This window comes from Phyllobates terribilis, unplaced genomic scaffold (genome assembly GCF_046119375.1).
Source record: "Phyllobates terribilis strain yellow unplaced genomic scaffold, ASM4611937v1 Scaffold_2__4_contigs__length_985480577, whole genome shotgun sequence".
Taxonomy (NCBI): Eukaryota; Metazoa; Chordata; class Amphibia; order Anura; family Dendrobatidae; genus Phyllobates; species Phyllobates terribilis.
In genome coordinates this window covers 484,371,095-484,390,552 of record NW_027362762.1, presented here as the reverse complement: position 1 = coordinate 484,390,552, position 19,458 = coordinate 484,371,095, and positions in this window count along the sequence as shown.

Sequence of the window (19,458 nt, the reverse complement as noted above, 5' to 3'; positions counted from 1 at the left end):
GTGGGCACACAGCCTAAATGGCTCTCAGGTCGAAACGTTGGATGCTATCTGTTCCTTGTCTTTGGTGCCGAATCTGGTAACAAATCAGGGCCTTTGATTTTCACTATCAAAGAATTGTACAGTATTGATAAATATGCCCCATGGCTTTTTGCAAAATTGCTGCATTTTTCCTTGTGTTTTTTGCCTCCTTTTTTTGCAACAAGAATAACTGCTGGCTGTATGGCAATACACATTAGAAACAGGTTTTTATATGTGGCAGCGCTTCTCCCTTTTGCCATGCTTTTTGAAACCTTGATGTTTTTTTTTCCAAATGTATTATGCTCTATGAGCCATTTTTGTTTTGTTTTCTTTCCCACATGTTGCCATATAAGTTTCCTCATAATAAAATAATCATGTAAAAAACAATAAATGCATAAAATGTATGCCACTTTTTACAAGAAAAAGAAGATGCTTAAAAAGGCCTGTGCAAAGTATATACACTGCTCAAAAAGATAAAGAGAACACTTGAACAACACAATGTAACTCCAAGTCAATAACACTTCTGTGAAATCTACTTGTCCAGTTATGAAGCAACACTGATTGTGAATCCATTTCTCCTGCTGTTGTGCAAATGGAACAGACAACTGGTAGAAATGATAGGCAATTAGCAAGATACCCCCTATAAAGGAGTGGTTCTGCAGGTGGTGACCACAGACCATTTCTCTATTCTCATCCTTTTTGGCTGTTGTTTAGGTCACTTTTTCATTTTGCCATTGCTCTCAGTAGCATGAGGCGGTGTCTACAGTACAACCCACAGAAGTTGCTTAGGTAGTGCAGTTCATCCAGCATGGCACATCATTGTGAGCTGTGGCAAGAAGGGTAGCTGTGTCTGCCAGCACAGTGTCCAGAGCATGGAGCAGATACCAGAGAGACGTGGAGGGGGCCATAGGAGAGCAACAACTCAGCAGCAGGACCGTTACCTCCGCCTTTGTGCAAGGAGGAACAGGAGGAGCACTGCCAGAGCCCTACAAAATGACCTCCAGCAGGCCACAAATGTGCATGTGTCTGTGTGGCACCCCTGCGGGTTCAGTCACCACAGAGGTACTGCATCTCACCCAGAGGTGTGGTATCTCACTCTCAGGTAAGGATGGAGTACTGCCCTGGGCCAAAACACCTGCATCCAACACTACACTACTCCAGACCAGCAGGAGGGGCAAGATGCATTGCTGCGCTGCTGAGCCCTGACCCTGGCTGGAGTGGGGGGAATCAAGAGAGGGGGAACCATGTAATGGGTGTGGGTACAGGAAGAAGATCAGGGGAGCACTTGAGAATGAGGATATAAAAAGGGAAGCCATCTTGGGTGTGTAGTCAGTCAGTGGAGAAGAAGTGAGGAGTCAGTCAGTTTAGTCAGAAGAGGGGAGTGAAAGGAGCAGGAGCCCTGCTCAAGGAAGAGGGCCTAGTGAGAGAGGCCCAGGACAGACTGAAGAGAGGAGAGGAGCAGAAAGGAAGGCTCCAGAACAGAAAGGATCCTAGGGGCACGGGCAGTGCGATGCCACCCGTGTGCCCGAACCCACCAGGAGTGGAAGGATCAGGCCGCAGAGAGGGGACCGGCCCCTAAACTAGCAGAGTTCTTGAAGTCTCAACTAGATAACCGGAGGGTGCAGCATTCCAGGTGCTGCAGCCAAAAGCCACATCTAACTCACCAAAAAGGTGGCCATAGAGGACCCAGGGGAAAGAGAAAACATCACCCGACAAGGTCCGCGGTCAATGGCTTAGGACACTGGGTGTGAGGTGCAAGGAGACGGCCAGAAGGAACACACAGAACGGGGTCCCGCTAAGTACTCTGAAATTGCCTGAGGGTTTGCTAAACACCTCCCTGAGTAAGCACAGGACTGCGTGGGAAGTTACCGTGGCCCTGGTAACTTAGAGTCTAAAAATCGTGAGTAAAACCCTGAATACTGCACCATCATCCCCTGCACCACACTGCACAACAACATCTACCTTATCTATAATCACAGCAGCAACGCCCTGGAGCTTAGCTCTACCTGTGGAGAGCTAAACTAACTCTGCTGCACTAACATCAGCTCCAGAGGACCTGGTCCGCAGCGGTGGCTCCCTTTTGCCGCATACCACAGGTGGCGTCACGAACTTTAAATAAAAAGTATAAATCCCCTGTAAATGCCCCCTTTTATTGACCGCCCTGGGTCACAGACCGGGTCACCGCCATTGTGACATCTCCCCTAGCAACGACCGGCCCGGCTACCGAGTACCCCATGGCCCAGAGGGCGCATCATCTGCACAAACGGTTAGAAACCGACTCCATGAGAGCGGTATGAGGGCCCGACGTCCACAGATGGGGGTTTTGCTCACAGCCCAACACCATGCATTAGCCACAGAACACCAGGATTGGCAAAGTCGCCACTGGCGCCCTGCGCTCTCCACAGATATAAAGCAGGTTTACACTGGGCACATGTGACAGACATGACAGAGTCTGGAGACGCCATGGAAAGCGATCTGCTGCCTGCAACATCCTTCACCATGACCAGTTTGGCAGTGGGTCAGTAATGGTGTTCGGTGGCATTTCTTTGGAGGGCCGCACAGCCCTCCATGTGCTCGCCAGAGGTTGCCTGACTGCCATTAGGTACCAAGATTGGATCCTCAGACCTCTTGTGAGACCATATGCTGGTGCAGTTGGCCCTGGGTTCCTCCTAATGTAGGACAATGCCAGACCTCATGTGACTGGAGTATGTCAGCAGTTCCTGCAAGATGAAGGCATTGAAGCTATGGACTGGTCCGCCCGTTCCCCAGACCTGAATCCGATTGAGCACATCTGGGACATCATGTCTCGCTCCATCCACCAACGTCACGTTGCACCACAGACTGTCCAGGAATTGGCGGATGCTTTAGTCCAGGTCGATGAGGAGACCATCCGCAACCTCATCAGGAGCATGCCCAGGCGTTGTAGGGAGGTCATACAGGCACATGGAGGCCACACACAATACTGAGCCTCATTTTGACTTGTTTTAAGGACATTACATCAAAGTTGGATCAGCCTGTAGTGTGTTTTTCCACTTTAATTTTGGGGGTGACTCCAAATCCAGGCCTCCAATGGTTAATAAATTTGATTTCCATTGATGATTTTTGTGTGATTTTGTTGTCAGCACATTCAACTTTGTGCAGAACAAAGTATTCAATGAGAATATTTCATTTATTCAGATCTAGGATGTGTTATTTGAGTGTTTCCTTTATTTTTTTGAGCAGTGTATATATACAGGGTGGTCCAAAAGTAGGTGGACAGAAAGTGTAATAAGGTTATGAAGGGGGAGATTTATGGTGTAAGGTGAAACTGGCTCAGTTGCCCTTAGCAACCAATCAGATTCCACTTTTCATTCCTCACAGACTCTTTGGAAAATGAAAGGTTGGAAAAAGGAGTTGAGAAATTACATAAGAGATGCATTTCAAGAAATTAATACCCAAAGAGACTTGTGCAAAAAAGTTTGTCGAAGCGTAAGAGGCAGACTTCAAAGCTGTGCAAATTGTAATGGAAAACAGTTTGAGCACCTGTGTTGATAAAATTTAAGGGCTTTTGTATTATTGTTCAGAATAAAATTTAATTGTCAATGTTATGCTTGTGTTAATAAACATAATTTTATATATAAATCAAAATAAATGTTATTTTTTGGCCACCTACATTTGGACCACCCTGTATTTCCGGCATGAAGAGGTGAAACGGAAGCATAGTTTAACTATGTCTGAATTCACTGAGAAATATGTTTGATAAATTTGTTTGTAGCTTATAAACGTAATTGTGACCTCAAATTTGTTTATTTTGCACATATATTTTGTGCCACATATAGGGTTGAGCGAGTATGTTCTGTCCGAGTATGCTCGGGCCGAGCTCCGAGTATTTACAGCTGCTCGGTGATATGGTTGAATCGCTCCCGTGTGCATGATTTGCAACTATTTGACAGCTTTATTACATGTGAGGAATGTGTAAGAAATAGATATTCCTCACATGTAATAAAACTGTCAAACAGTCGCAAATCATGCACACGGGAGCGATTCAACCATATCACCGAGCAGCTATAAATACTCTAAGCTCGGCCCGAGCATACTCGGCGAAAGGGTTAATAGAACATACTCGCTCAACACTAGCCACATACTGTTCCTTTAATATATTTGATATGTATTATAACTCCCTTTAGCCATGCCCCTTTTTTCAGATGCTGCCAAGAATGATGGAAAAAAATGTGGTATATGCTGCATAGTTTGACACAATTTGTTACAGAATTTTTACGCATTTTACTTGACAAATCTCACCAAGTGTATTCATTTTGCCTAGAGTGTTATATTAGCTGATTATTCAATGTCATAAAATCATGTTCTATGCAAATGTAAAATATGTATGCTGCGCCCACAGCCCCCCAAACAGTATGATAGTCTCATAGTTTGCCACACCATGTAATGGTACCCATATCCCCCATTCATTATGATGGCCCTTACAGCCCTCCCACACAGTATGATGGCTCTCATAATCATCCCACTCTGTATGATGGCCTTCATACAGTTTAATGATCCCTACAGCCCCCCACACAGTATGATGCCTCCACAACTCTCCTATACACAATATGTTGGCCCCCACAGCCCCACACACGGTTTGATGGCTTCCACAGCTCACCATACACAGTAGTAGGATGTCCCCACAGTTCTGCACTTACAAAATGATGACCCCAGAGCTCCATGCATAAAGTATGATGTACCCATACACACAGTGTGATGGCCCCCACAGCACCACACAAAGTATGATACGCCAACACAGGATAACGTTCCCAACAGCCCCTGACTCACCCCCTGGGCCGTGGGGCACTCGGAGCCGGGCAACAGGAAAACGATGGGGGTAGTGGTGGCGACCCGGTTCCGTAGCTCAGGGTGGTCAGACCAGTGGTAGTCTACGATGTGCTGTAGGTAATGTCCGACTACGCCACCCGTGGATTGCGGTCAGGGCTAACCGCCGCTGCAGTGCAGACCGCTGGGGCTGATATAAATGTGCAGCACTGAATAGTTCAACTCCCCACGGGAGGAGTATGGCCCCAGGGCAGTATATATAATGGATGATGGAGGGGATGATTCCGACCGCGATTGCCAATAAATGGAGGCCTCTTAAGCAGTTCAGGGTCTTTATTAGTACAGGTAAAATGACCCAGAAACAGGCCCGGCTAGGAGGGGGCCTGGATTTCTGAGAACAAGTGGGAAGCTGACCCTGGTCAGGGTGAGGGTGTAGGCCTACCGTGTTCTCTGTGCTCCTTCTGGCTATTTCCCTCCTTGTATTGTATCAGCCCATTTTTCCGAGCTCACCGTGTCCTCTCGCCCGTATGGCTTGCAACTTGGGTCCCTTTCTACTCCCGGCCTGGTACTGCTTTGCTGGTCCCTTCTGCTGTGGCAGAGCCTCCGGGCTTCTTAGGCCAAGGAACATACAGTCCCCTGCGGACTGGTTATCTGCTGTAGGACTTGGAATCCTCCCAGCCTCAGACACCAAAGTCTGGTAGATTAGTTTCTTTGTCTGCCAGGACAGGCTCACTTCGCCTCTTGTCCCTGGCTCGTGGGTCTCCTACTGCCACACGTCCTCTTAGGCTGCAACACAACTGTCTGTCCCTGCTCTGGGACACCTCTCAATCCAGAGACAGGTTGGCCAGTTCTCCCTAACCCTGCCCCCAGCTCCAGCTTTTATAGGGGCAGCCTGCTCCCCCTTCTGGTCTGGGACAGGAGGTGCTGAATGCTAATGGTCCTTGACTAGAGGACCTCCCCCTTGCTCTCAGACACAGCTTTATTATATTCGTGGCATCCAGGCCAGGGTGACACACCCCCACACAGTATAATGCCTCCACAACTCCCATATACACAGCATGTTGTCCCCCACAACCCCACACACAATATGATAGCTTACACAGCCCACTATACAAAGCATGATGACCCCGACAGCCACCTATACACATACGCAGCATGATGGCCCTCAGAAAGTACGATGTCCCCACAGCTCCCATACAGAGTCTGATGCAACCACAGTGCCTATACACATTAAGATGGTTCCACAGGCCCCATACAGTATGATGTCCCCACAACTCCCCTATACTCCCCCATCCCACTCACATGCTCCATAGCATGGTCTGCTGCTATAAATGATTCACCCTTGTTTCTTACTGACTTATATACTGACTGCAGGCAGCATCTGCTCATGAGTATGCTACAGCCAGTTGTGGACATTATCTTGTTTCTGCCATATAACTAGAAGTTTAGTTTATCATCTATGAGGTTCAGCAGCTATTTAACTGGCAGTCATAAAGCTGAGGGGCTCAAAAGTGTAACTTCAATCTTCAGAGCATTAAAGTAAAATATGTAACAAGGTACTTCTGCCAACCATAGTAGCGTATAATATTTTATATATTGTACATATAGTATTTTCTAAGAAAAATGGGGGCTTATGTTCTTTAATTCTCTTGTGAGTTGGGGAGGGGTAGTGCATTGTATGGATGTTTGCCTGATTTTATTTTGAAATATATGATTCAGGTCCATAACAATAAATAAAGAAATAAATCTATTAAAATTTAAAAAATGTAAAAAAGTCAAAACAAGAGTTTATTTAAATTAAATGAGCTTGGTCCATTATTTTCACAGCAGCAATGTTGTGGCTGGGGAGTCAGGTGGAATTGTGCAGCAAGTTATGGTGGAACAATTCTTATGACTAAAAACTATTAAACAATGGTGGTGAATAGGCTGAGCTATGATAGTCAGCCAGAATAATGTGATCATGGTAATGTCATTGAGGTGCAGCTTAGCTAATAGACATAGTAAGGAGGATTTTTGGTAGGGTTATTGGAGCCCTTGAAGTGGACTGGCTGTGCTAATGTGTCAAGTCAGAACTAGCTGCCCCTGGATTGATGTCTGTCAAGCAGAAGGCAGCCCCTGTGCGAGAACAATATATGGGCCCTTTGCAGTCCATAGCTTATTGACATGCACAATTCTGACCTGCTTTAGAGTTAACCATGGGCTCCCTTACCTCATGGGGCTCTGTGCAGCTGCACAAATTGCACCAAAGGTATTTCCGCCCCTGGATCTCACGTTATCAATGTCAATCTCAGAATACATTTTGCTTGCATTTCACCTGTCTCTTTCTGTGATTGCCCTAGTCATGTGGTTTTGTCGTAGTTATGTGGCCATTGAACATCAAAATAATATGTTGTGTGTTTTATTTTATTTGGATCACATGGTTACTGTAGTTTGGGCCTGTGCTAATGAATGAGGGTTTATCCCCTATCCAGAAGTCATGAATTTTCTTTAGCATTATATAGAATAAAGACAAAGGAGAAGGCTTTATTCAAGCCTTAGCAGACAACATCTTACAGGAAGCTCCCAAGTTAGTTGCAATGCTCAGGATAGATAGCTGGCATCTACCAGTCAGAATGTTGAGGTCCTTTTTGGGGGTCTAATTAAAGAAGCACTCTCATCAAAGTTTTTATCCTCTTAATATATTGCAGTCATCATATTATATAACACTGTGTACTTACAATTGCTCACTTTGCCTTTCTACCCAGTTATTTTTTCTCTTTTCTCTACTCTATGTAGAAGCAGGAAGTCTCTTTCACCTGCACTTATGATCCTCGTCTTCAACTCCTGACCCAGCTGCTCCACCAATCCCCTCTGCCATTGACTTTTGCAGTGATTATGACTCATACAGGGAAAATTGACCTCCTGTTTCTACATAGAGCTTAGAAGGATTCAGCTAGTCGGTTTTTAATCAGGTGATGTCATAGGCCTAATGGAAAACAGAAGAATTAGCTGGGTAGAAAGGCAAAATGAGCAATAGTAAGCTGCAGCGCTTGGGGTCCTGGGTTCAAATCCCCGTGTTTGCGTGGGTTTCCTCCGGGTTCTCCGGTCTCTTCCCAAATTCCAAAGACATCCTGATAGGGAATGTAGATTGTGAGCCCCAATGGGGACAGTGGCCATAATGTCTGTAATGCGCTGTGGAACTAATGGTGCTATATAAGTGAGTAAAATAAATAAAAATAAATAAATAGTAAGTACACAGTGCTATATAATATGATGATTGCAATATATTAAGAGGATACCAATTTTGATGGAATTGCTTCTTTAATATTAAATGCGTATGGTCGCTCAACAATTTGTATCTTCTCCTAACCCAGTATTACTTTCCAGGCAACAAACATTTCCATGAACTGGTTCACAATAAATGTAGTATCCTAGCAACTGCAAGAGCCGCACCACTTGATGGATGAATGTTACCATAATGTTATCTACACTAGGCAATGGCATGTTGCACTAAGTACAGACATTACTTACAACAAACATGGGTTGCAATAGATTACCCCAATCATTGTAACCCGCTGCTTTTTCCACAACCCATTCTAACAGTCACTGACTTCTATGCATTACCATTAGCCCATATTTGCTAGACTGCACCAAATACTTCTCAATAGATAAATATCTATTTTACCTTTAAAGATGCTAATATATACATTGTATATAATGGATTTTATGTACAGTAAAACTCTGCCGTTGACACATATTTCTCGCAGAGGTACTTGAAATTTATTTAGGCCATTTTACTAGGTCTGTTTCCTTGTTTTGTTACCGTTCCCTATTTAGCTGTGTCGGACTGGTTTTATTAGGCAATTTGCAACCTCAACTTAGACGTGGAATGAGTGGGGATAAAATTGGTATCACACTAGAATCTTCACAATCGAATTGATTTTCAAGAGTTGGGCATGATGATTTTATGAGAAGCAGAGCTCATGACCTTTCTTCAAGGTCACTTAGTTGAAGGATGAATTTAAATATATTTTTGGCAAACAAGCCATTTCCTATTGAGGTTTTCTAATTCACAACAGAATTTCATTGTTGGCCAACCTGAAACTTGAGGCTCAATTTATCGTGGAGCTGAAGCTTGTTTATTATCACAGATTTATGATGCATTGTGGCTCAGGTCATGTTTCTTATCTCAAGGAAAATATAAACTGAGTGCCCCAATTAATTCCTCTGGTGCCTTAAATGTTAAAGCACTACGGTAAATGTTAACTGTCTTGTAGAGTGAAACCCTTGTCAGGTTTATTTTGTAGATGAATTGTTTTATGTAACAAACAATATCCTTTATTTTACATTTTAAAGCCATTTTCATAATATGTTTCCAAATTTTACCACCTATAAAGTGCTATAAAATGATAACAGTGTTGCGTTTTTGGTAGTTTATCTACATATAAATTTCTAATTCAGCAAAAACTGTTAACAGCGTGTGGAAACCCAAATAGTATCTAACCCTATAATCATTGCTGTTTGACTTGGAATGGAAAAGAAGGTACAAGATGCAAAGTGGATTTATAATGATTTTCTTTTGGAGGTTACTGCATTTTCTATTTTAATTACATACACGTGTGAAGTTTATGTGATCCTTTATGCCCTAAATCTGAACTTTTTCATACGTGTATTTATGAACAGTGATCCCATAACAGAACAGTGCAATAGCAATACTAGTTACAACAGTGCCACCCTATGTTGTCACGTCTCGCCCCAGGCCTGCTCCTGTGATGTCTGCTTGTGTCTCCAGGCACCACCATATTCATTCTGCGGGCGGCACAGGATCTGTCCTACAACTGAGGCTGGGGTTTCTGGAACCTGTAGTGCCATCCAATCTTGCAGTATGGGTGTGTGTGCTGTCCAGCTGGAGTAATTTGCTCCCTGCTTTGGACAATGGGACCCTAGTTGAGTTCTTTGCTTTCAGCTCTTGCTTTGTTTGCTTGTATTCTGACTTGTTACCTATTTCCTGACCATTCATTTGCCTTCAAATTTTGCACCTTTACAATCCTCCTTGTTCCCTTGCTCTATTCCGACTACCTGACCACTCCTGCCAGCCTACACTATCGGCCAGCATCTGACTTTGGGATACCAACCAAAAGGTCCCTGTATAATTCCAGATCCATGAACAGAGCTTAAAGGGTGAAAGCCAAGACAACTCATGGGATATATTATAAGGACTTAGCACTTGCGCTAAGCCTGTCCATGGTAGCCATGTTAGAGCTGCCAGTCAACCATTGCCCTTGTAAAAAATTTGCTCCCAGCTAATACATTTAAAAGTACGACAATCACATACAAGTCTGTCCTCAATTTGTCTCCTTAATACATCTCTCCCTTAGTTTCCTATGGAAACTCTAGTTCCTAACAAAATATTCAATTGTGCTCTCCTGTTCTGTGGTTTTGACATCAACTCTATGATTTTGCTTCTGCATTACCCATAATTTGCAACTTACTACGCCACTACTCTCTCACACTAAACACTCTCAACAGCAACCTTAAAAAACATCTTATTAGAAATACTTGCAACATGCAATAACACTGCTAACACTACACAACTTTGTAAGTTAAAGTATAATGACCTGGAATTAATGTGGCCATAAAATATATAACAAATACTAAAAGAAACAAAAAACGTGCTCACACAAAAGTAGTATCAAAAGTGCTCGATCACATTGCGAGCCATCAACTAGTATCAGCATTCATTCTAGGGTTAGCCACTCAATCCATTTACTATTTCTTTGATCATGCACTGTTCTATTTTGTTGGAGGCACTTACATACTAGCAGTTAAGGGTTATCCTGCAATCAACAGTTATTACCTATTTACAGGATAGATGATAAATGTATGACCACTGAGGGGCGACTGCTGGGATCGCAACATTGTTGAAAACCGAGAGCATAAAGTCTCCTGTTTGAGTAGAGCAGTAGTGAACACGTAAGACCACTGTTTCATTCACTTTTTATAGAAGTGGTGGTTGAAAATGCTCACTAGTGCTCTATTCACACAAATAACTTTGGGCACCAGTTCAAATGATCGGAGGGAGTCCAAATGGCTTGTCCCCCAGTCATCACACATTATTGCCCTTCCTTAGTGCCAAGAACTGTAGATGGTCCCATAAACTTGAATAGATTCATCTTGCAGCTGCTGGTCAGGAATACTCCTGTGTAGAGGAAAAACTCTAAAGACCTCAAGATCAGTAAGGGTCCGACAGGTCAGTCAGTGTTCATTAAGTCATGTTTTGCTCAAAGCTCCACTTTAAAATAATTGGTACAGCCAATCCTGTGCCCCCATTTTCGAGGATTATGCTCCCGCCATGTCATGTAAGCATTTTCACTGGCTAGTAGGCCATCAACATTTAATGCACAATTATGCTATTTGCAAAAAAGCACTTTGAATTATTTTTTTCTTCCCCATTAACTCTCAATGACAGTGATCGGAAATTCTGTTCTTTAGCTCATAGTTCCTCTCTAGCACGCGAGAAACAAATACTTAGCAGCCACTTCCCAAATGATGAGCTGATTACAGGCCCCACAGCAATCAGCTCATCATCGTGGGAGGCACCAGCTAAACACGGATTGTTTTGCAGCTAGATGAAAAAGTAACTTTATGAAATTTGTACAAAATTTTGACTTAGTTTATTATTTTTTTTCATCTTTTAAAAAACTTTAATACAGAAAGTGACAGAGTGACTTCCAAAATAGAGAAATAAAGAGTGTGCATTCTACCTCTACAGAGCGGCTTAAACCCTGTAGACTGTACTGTCGTGTGTGACACCGCATACACTGCTGTCACTATGGAAAGTTTATCTTCATGTTGGGAGTGCTAAAGAGGCTAGGTAAATCTTAATCTTATGCGTGTGCTGTTCTTGCCACAGGTATATTGTGAGCACCTGGCAGCTATAACTTCTGTGGTTCACACATTTCTCTTTTCATGTTATACTTTTATTGACTATTACTTTAACTACAGTTTACTATATAAACCATTGACAGTGCTTTATATTACGGAATTACCTTAAAAGCAATTCCCTAATATATTGCTTTAAACAATATATCCTGCTTAGTTACACGGCTAAAGGCTAAGCTTTCTGCCCTCGTACACAAATACCCTCGCCAAGGCAAAGTGGCTTGTTACAACGTCTCCTTTGTACCTAGAACCTGGGAAATATGTCCTGATAGCCTCCACCTGGCTTGCCTATGAAGCTCCATCTGTAGCACATAGTTTACTGTTTATGGCTGGTTATAGTAAGCAAACATAATTTATCATTACCATTAATTTATCATAGATTATCCTATAGTAGCTCTCCGTTCCCTTGGAAAGCCAAGGGGACTTTTATGTGCTATTAGGTGCTTTTTCATCGTTTTCATATCCACTTCAGGTTTGAGTTTAGCATTTCTGCTGCCAAAGTCAAAAAGTAAAGTTCCTTCCACATAATGGTAGATGACAGTAGATAGATGGTAGTACATTTTCTTGGAATAATAACTACCACATCCCTGTACGGTCAGACACAGCCATTACACAGTACACAGCAGGGGCACATTTATAGGATTATCTCAGCACAGGAACATTTACACATCCAATTGTGAAACTTATTTTTATTCCAAGATCCATTGACTAAAATGCACTTTGGTTCTTGGACAACCCATTTAATATATTGAACATCCTCCATCACATTTTGCTTATAGTATTAATACTTTACCCCAGAGTTAGATTCCATAGTGCCATCAAGATACTATTTTAGTGTATTGTCCTTTTATCACCAGGAAGTCACAAGCAAGTGTTCCATCGGCAGAGGTTGGCCGGAACGTCCTTAGCTTGGATAGATAGCATGTTTCAGTGTTGTAGCACTGTTTTTGAGATATCTCATGCTTTGACGGCGTGGGAATGTTAAGGATGCCGCATCTTCTTCCTGATATTTGAAGGCTAACACTGTCAGCATTGTATTGGCCAGTGAGAAATCTACTCGGTTCACAATATTGATGCACGCAGATAAAAAGGCAGAAGAGAAGGTTTTGAAGGGCATTTCACTTACAGAGCCTGACACACGTATAAAGTTTATAAACAGGATCACAACAAGTTAACATGTTATTTCATGCAGATTACAATACATTTGCTATACTAAGGTGACACCCATAACCCCCTATGGTGAAAACAGAGGAGTGTTAGATGGTTGAGTGGTCTTAATTTCCAATACTACAAAGATAGGCTTTTTAATGGATTGTTATCTCCTAAGGCTTCCAATCCATTTACACATAGAAATTCATCACCCATCTGTTGTTTTTCCTGTCCCATTCATCTTAACATGATATCAGTAGACATGTGACTACAGCAAGATGTATCATTTGAGCTGCTTTGAGGTTATGAAGAAGTAGTTATAAACAATAATGCTTTAGTCTCAGTCTGTATGTAGCCCATTGTCTACAGAAGGGTGAGCAAAGGCATGTCTGCTGCATTGTTTGGGTATTATTGTGCTCCACGTTTGACACATGGATATAGGTACAAGTGTATCCCGAGTAATTATATTTATTTTCTGAACAGCATTAATATAATAGTGTTTTACTAGTCTAATTACTTGTGTAAATTTTGTTTAATTGGCTACTGTAAGGCCGGGGTCACACGAGCGTATATTCTCTCATCCAAAAGAATCAAGCCAATTACGCAAACCACACTCTGATTAAACTCTGATCAGAGTGTGAGCATAGTGTGATCTGATTCTCTCAGATGAGGAGCAGATGGAGAAAAAAAGTCTCCATCTTCTCCATTTTGTCAGTGCGTGAAAATCGGACTGCACTCATATATAATCCGAGTGCGGTCCAATAATTTATATGGACTCACTGACTTGCATGGCCGTGTGTGAGCCGAATATTGGATCAAACTTGGGTATGCAGCCATTTTTTCACTGGACTGGCTGTCTGAGGAAAAAATTGGACATTTGCATGGCCCCATGGTCAGAGTGCGATCCAGTGTTTTGTCAGATCACACTTGGACCAAAAATACGGTCTTGTGCACAAGTCCTTAAAGAAATACCCTGACAATGCTAGTATACCTATACTTGGTATGGCGAGGACAAACTTTGCATCTGCACATTGTTTAATAGAGAACAGGTAAAACCAATCTTTAATTTCATTGGGAGGATATTTTAACCCCGAGACTTTACTGATTATAATAGTCTGGTTTAGCCAAATCAAGGCACATTTAAGTTTTATAGGAATTCTGGGAAATCTGTCAGCAATTTTGACCTGTCCAAACTATTGATAGCAATAGATAGGTAATATAGAAATCAGTTAAAACATAGCTATATTACTGTTCATAATAGTGGCATAACTGAGAAAAAGAACATTTAATATGACGGAAACTGTCTGCTGGGTATTCCTTAAAGAAAGGGAAACTATTAATAAGTTTTGGTTATTAGTAGTGACGCGCAAATGTGCTCGGGTAAGGGGTTAACCGAGCATGCTTGAAAAATATGTTTGTGTTGCTGTGGCTGCATGTCTGGCAGCTGTTAGACAGCTGCAACGCATGCAGGGATTACCTATTTGTTAGGCAATCCCTGCATATGCTGCAACTGTCTACCAGCCATGAGATATGCAGCTGCGGCGACTTGAACCTATTGTTATGCTTTTTCCATAAATTCCATTCACTTCTATGGGAGTTAGACAGGCAGCATAGCGCAGCTGTGAGCGATTGTTTTCTTAGACCCATCTAATAATCACAGTCTGTGAATATATTATATAGTAAGTGCTACACAGAAATGGAATATCATAGCCTGGGTAGTCTACTCAGACAGCTACAGCTCCTTTTAATATAGGGAAAGAAAGAGCACTTAGTAACTTAAATGCATTTTCCTGTTTCAGAAAATCGGTCTCCTTCAGCAGCTTCAGTGCTTTACTCACCAGCCTCAGGTCCATTGCAGAGTCCCTGCTTCTGGTGTCTGTTATTATGGTGTCTGTTATTATTTGCAGTGCTGATGTCATGTTGGCAGCACAGCAGCTAATTAAGCTCAGCGGTCCTGCCAGAGTTCCTGACATGGAAAAAGAGAGGGGTCGCTCACTGGTCTATTCGGGTGCTCTGAAGAAAAGAGTAATCTCAATTGCAAAAAGAACTTCGGCACTCCATACATGAATATATAAGAAATATTGTATCTAGACTAATGTCACTTTGAAAAATGAAGGTTTTTTGCGCATAAGTTGGCCAATTTATGTGTGCCCATCAACCACGACAAGGTCACCTTCGTATGATGGGAAACTACGCTACGCTACCACTGGATATGCCACTCTTGGGCTGTAAGCCTGTATGGACAATATGTCTCTGCTTGGGCTTTTAACCTACAATGTATGGGCTGGTAGAGCTAGTTAAAACCACCTGTGACTGAATGGGAGGGACACATGGTCAGAAAAAAGGCTGTCAAACTTCTAATAGTGTGAACACGTACCTGCTGCAATGCTCCAGGAGCGGGATCCCAAAAATGATTAATAGAAAAAAGAGAGGGGTCGCTCACTGGTCTATTCGGGTGCTCTGAAGAAAAGAGTAATCTCAATTGCAAAAAGAACTTCGGCACTCCATACATGAATATATAAGAAATATTGTATCTAGACTAATGTCACTTTGAAAAATGAAGGTTTTTTGCGCATAAGTTGGCCAATTTATGTGTGCCCATCAACCACGACAAGGTCACCTTCGTATGATGGGAAACTACGCTACGCTACCACTGGATATGCCACTCTTGGGCTGTAAGCCTGTATGGACAATATGTCTCTGCTTGGGCTTTTAACCTACAATGTATGGGCTGGTAGAGCTAGTTAAAACCACCTGTGACTGAATGGGAGGGACACATGGTCAGAATACAATATTTCTTATATATTCATGTATGGAGTGCCGAAGTTCTTTTTGCAATTGAGATTACTCTTTTCTTCAGAGCACCCGAATAGACCAGTGAGCGACCCCTCTCTTTTTTCTATTAATCATTTTTGGGATCCTGCTCCTGGAGCATTGCAGCAGGTACGTGTTCACACTATTAGAAGTTTGACAGCCTTTTTTCTGACCATGTGTCCCTCCCATTCAGTCACAGGTGGTTTTAACTAGCTCTACCAGCCCATACATTGTAGGTTAAAAGCCCAAGCAGAGACATATTGTCCATACAGGCTTACAGCCCAAGAGTGGCATATCCAGTGGTAGCGTAGCGTAGTTTCCCATCATACGAAGGTGACCTTGTCGTGGTTGATGGGCACACATAAATTGGCCAACTTATGCGCAAAAAACCTTCATTTTTCAAAGTGACATTAGTCTAGATACAATATTTCTTATATATTCATGTATGGAGTGCCGAAGTTCTTTTTGCAATTGAGATTACTCTTTTCTTCAGAGCACCCGAATAGACCAGTGAGCGACCCCTCTCTTTTTTCTATTAATCATTTTTGGGATCCCGCTCCTGGAGCATTGCAGCAGGTACGTGTTCACACTATTAGAAGTTTGACAGCCTTTTTTCTGACCATGTGTCCCTCCCATTCAGTCACAGGTGGTTTTAACTAGCTCTACCAGCCCATACATTGTAGGTTAAAAGCCCAAGCAGAGACATATTGTCCATACAGGCTTACAGCCCAAGAGTGGCATATCCAGTGGTAGCGTAGCATAGTTTCCCATCATACGAAGGTGACCTTGTCGTGGTTGATGGGCACACATAAATTGGCCAACTTATGCGCAAAAAACCTTCATTTTTCAAAGTGACATTAGTCTAGATACAATATTTCTTATATATTCATGTATGGAGTGCCGAAGTTCTTTTTGCAATAGAGTTCCTGACATGAGCCACTCATAGCCGCCGAGCTGCAGCACTGTTGATGTGATGTCTGCACTGCAAATAATAACTGACAGTAGGGGCCGTGACAGAGATTCAGCAATGGACCTGGGGAGAGTTGATAAAACCATTGATATATTATTTTTTTTTAATATTGATTTAGTTTTTTACCTGATTGGGTGGTGAAGCAGGCGTTCAGATTGGTCACAAACTCACCTTACTGGGCACCCAGAGGTACTGTGCATACACTCTATAGCATTTCTGTCAGTGCTGGCAATTAGACCAAATCGGTGGCACCTAGCCAAGTGGATCGGTACGGGAATGCGGTATGGTAAGCTTGTGACGGACTTGATCAAAGTAATCACAGAACCAATTAGACTTCTGGAAAGAAATATACTGCTTAATATGTAAACATAGCATATACAGAGAATATAATATACATTTAAACCTTTAGAGACAATCCCCAAAAATGCATGGTCCTAAAGTGGAGTGCTCCTCATAAAGAAGATGCCCACTATGGATACTTTCATAGCACACAAATATATATATATATAATATAGGAATCCTACCTTGTACCGCACTATGAAAATATCAATTACTTTTACTTACTGCCTTAGTATTGATAACATAATAGGTTACATGTTCATTTAAAATGTTCAAAGAATCCTATTAGAATTGTGGGCAATCACATAAAAGGTTATGTGTGCCTATTATATATGTGTGGCATAAAAACCCCAGCCCTTTTGTATTAAAATAATAAATTGCATGGGCAAGACAACACGAGAGAATGCATTGAATAATGTGTCGTGGAAGGCTTGGCTCTTCTAGTTTGGCGTGTAATGCTGGCAAGTATGAATAATATATAATATACTTAGTTGCACACATGAACACACATTAGGCTTCATTTAGCTCAGCCGAATATCACATGGACCAAGCGTATTTTATCTGTTCTCCTTTAGCCAGAGGGAGTCATTTATCAGCAGTGACATGATAGTAGGTTCGGAAGGCAAACAGCTTTATTGCTGAGTGAGATTAAGCCAGACTGCAGTAATTAGGGACCAAGATAAGGAAATTATAGCAGCGTCTAATAAAATAAATCTTAATGCCTAGTGGACAAAGGGGATCAAATGCTGAGATACTTCACAAGCTCTTAATGCACTGAGTGTTTTACAGTGCGATCTTGCTTGTAGAGATATGCATGAAATCGTGATCTGCTTGCAGAAAATCTGAGCTGAATTTTGCAAAGAGAAAAATGCAGCTTTCGGTTGTGATTTGGAAACCTAGAAAGAATGTTCCTTCCGGAGCGATTAATCAAAAAGACTTTATGGTGCAGATCAGAGTTCATCTAACTATAATCCACATAATGTTGACTTTTTAACCCTATACGATACAGATACATTCACTTATTATACGGATGTGTGAGCTATGGGTGCACCACGGATTGCAAAAGGAGAGTACACGCACCCATTATAGCCAATGAGACAGTGCACATGGCCAATTTACCACACGGACCATTGGTCTGATTGGAAAAAATTGCAGCTTGCACTACTTTGGTCCAGTTTATGGAACAGACAAGTTCATGAGGACGAGCATACGATAATTTGCAGACGTGGTGACTGCCCTGAGTTTTATTATAGCGGTCTGAACCTGGTATTAAACTTTCTATTTGAGCAACAATTTCTTCAAAGATAAAGATATTATTCATAATTATTACATCCATGGTACCAAAATCAGTTCCACGGGAATATCAACATATTTGAAGGATTTATGTGAGATTAAAATAAAGATCCGTTTATTTTCCATAAACTATGCCATTACGTACTAGAGAAAGGCTAGTTTCTTGAATGCCAAACAACACCTTCAAAAGGAAATGTATGGTCAGAAAACGACCTATTGTTCAAATCAGGTTTTTGTGTTAAATGTATTTATAGATTTTTTACCATTATTTTTTTTCTGTATTAAAACAACTTAGAAAACTTGTAATTTTCACACTATTTTAAACTCATATTTCCTGTTCTTTAGAGAAGACTTTTCAGCTGTCTCATTATCATCACAGGCAGGATTACAATGACAGGTAGCACCCCTATACACAACTTATACACAATTTATACCACAGGATCCACCTTTCACAATAGGTAATTTCACAGCTCTCCCTCTCTCTTCACAATGATATTTGCACACACTCATTAGATACATAGATACATTAGGTGCATTTTTTTAAAGAACAGGGGAACAATGGAACATTCAGCTGAGCCAAAAGCTCATATAGGGGTCAGCAGAGATAGCCGTCAGCCAATTGATTGTCCGTCAACTATCTAATGTATATAAGGTCCGTTATTCTCATTGATTTCCATAAAGAGATGTATCTATTCTACACTAATCTTTACAATTCTGTGTTCAGGAGTTTCAACAATGAGATCTTCTGACATGTCTGAATAAAAAAAATCAAAAAATACAAAAATCACAACTGTGTTTCCATCTAAAGCTATATTCTTTCTCTAATTAAACTCTGTTGTATCCAAAGGCATAGGAAAACAAACCTTGATCATTTTTGACCATTACAAATCTAATTTCTGGTAGAATGTACATGAATAAAGAAGAAAGAATAGAACTTCGCCAACTCAGAGTCAAATTGGTTAAAACGCACATTATTAGCAAAAGAAAAAAAAATTACACAAAACATGAAAATGACAGTTAAAGTGAGAAAGTAGGTAGAGAGTAGGCATATGTGTAATTGAACGTTACATAGGACTATTAGTGTGACGCACACAATTACTGTCACTCATGCAATTGTGCTATGTGAACTGTGTGTTGTTATTTCACAC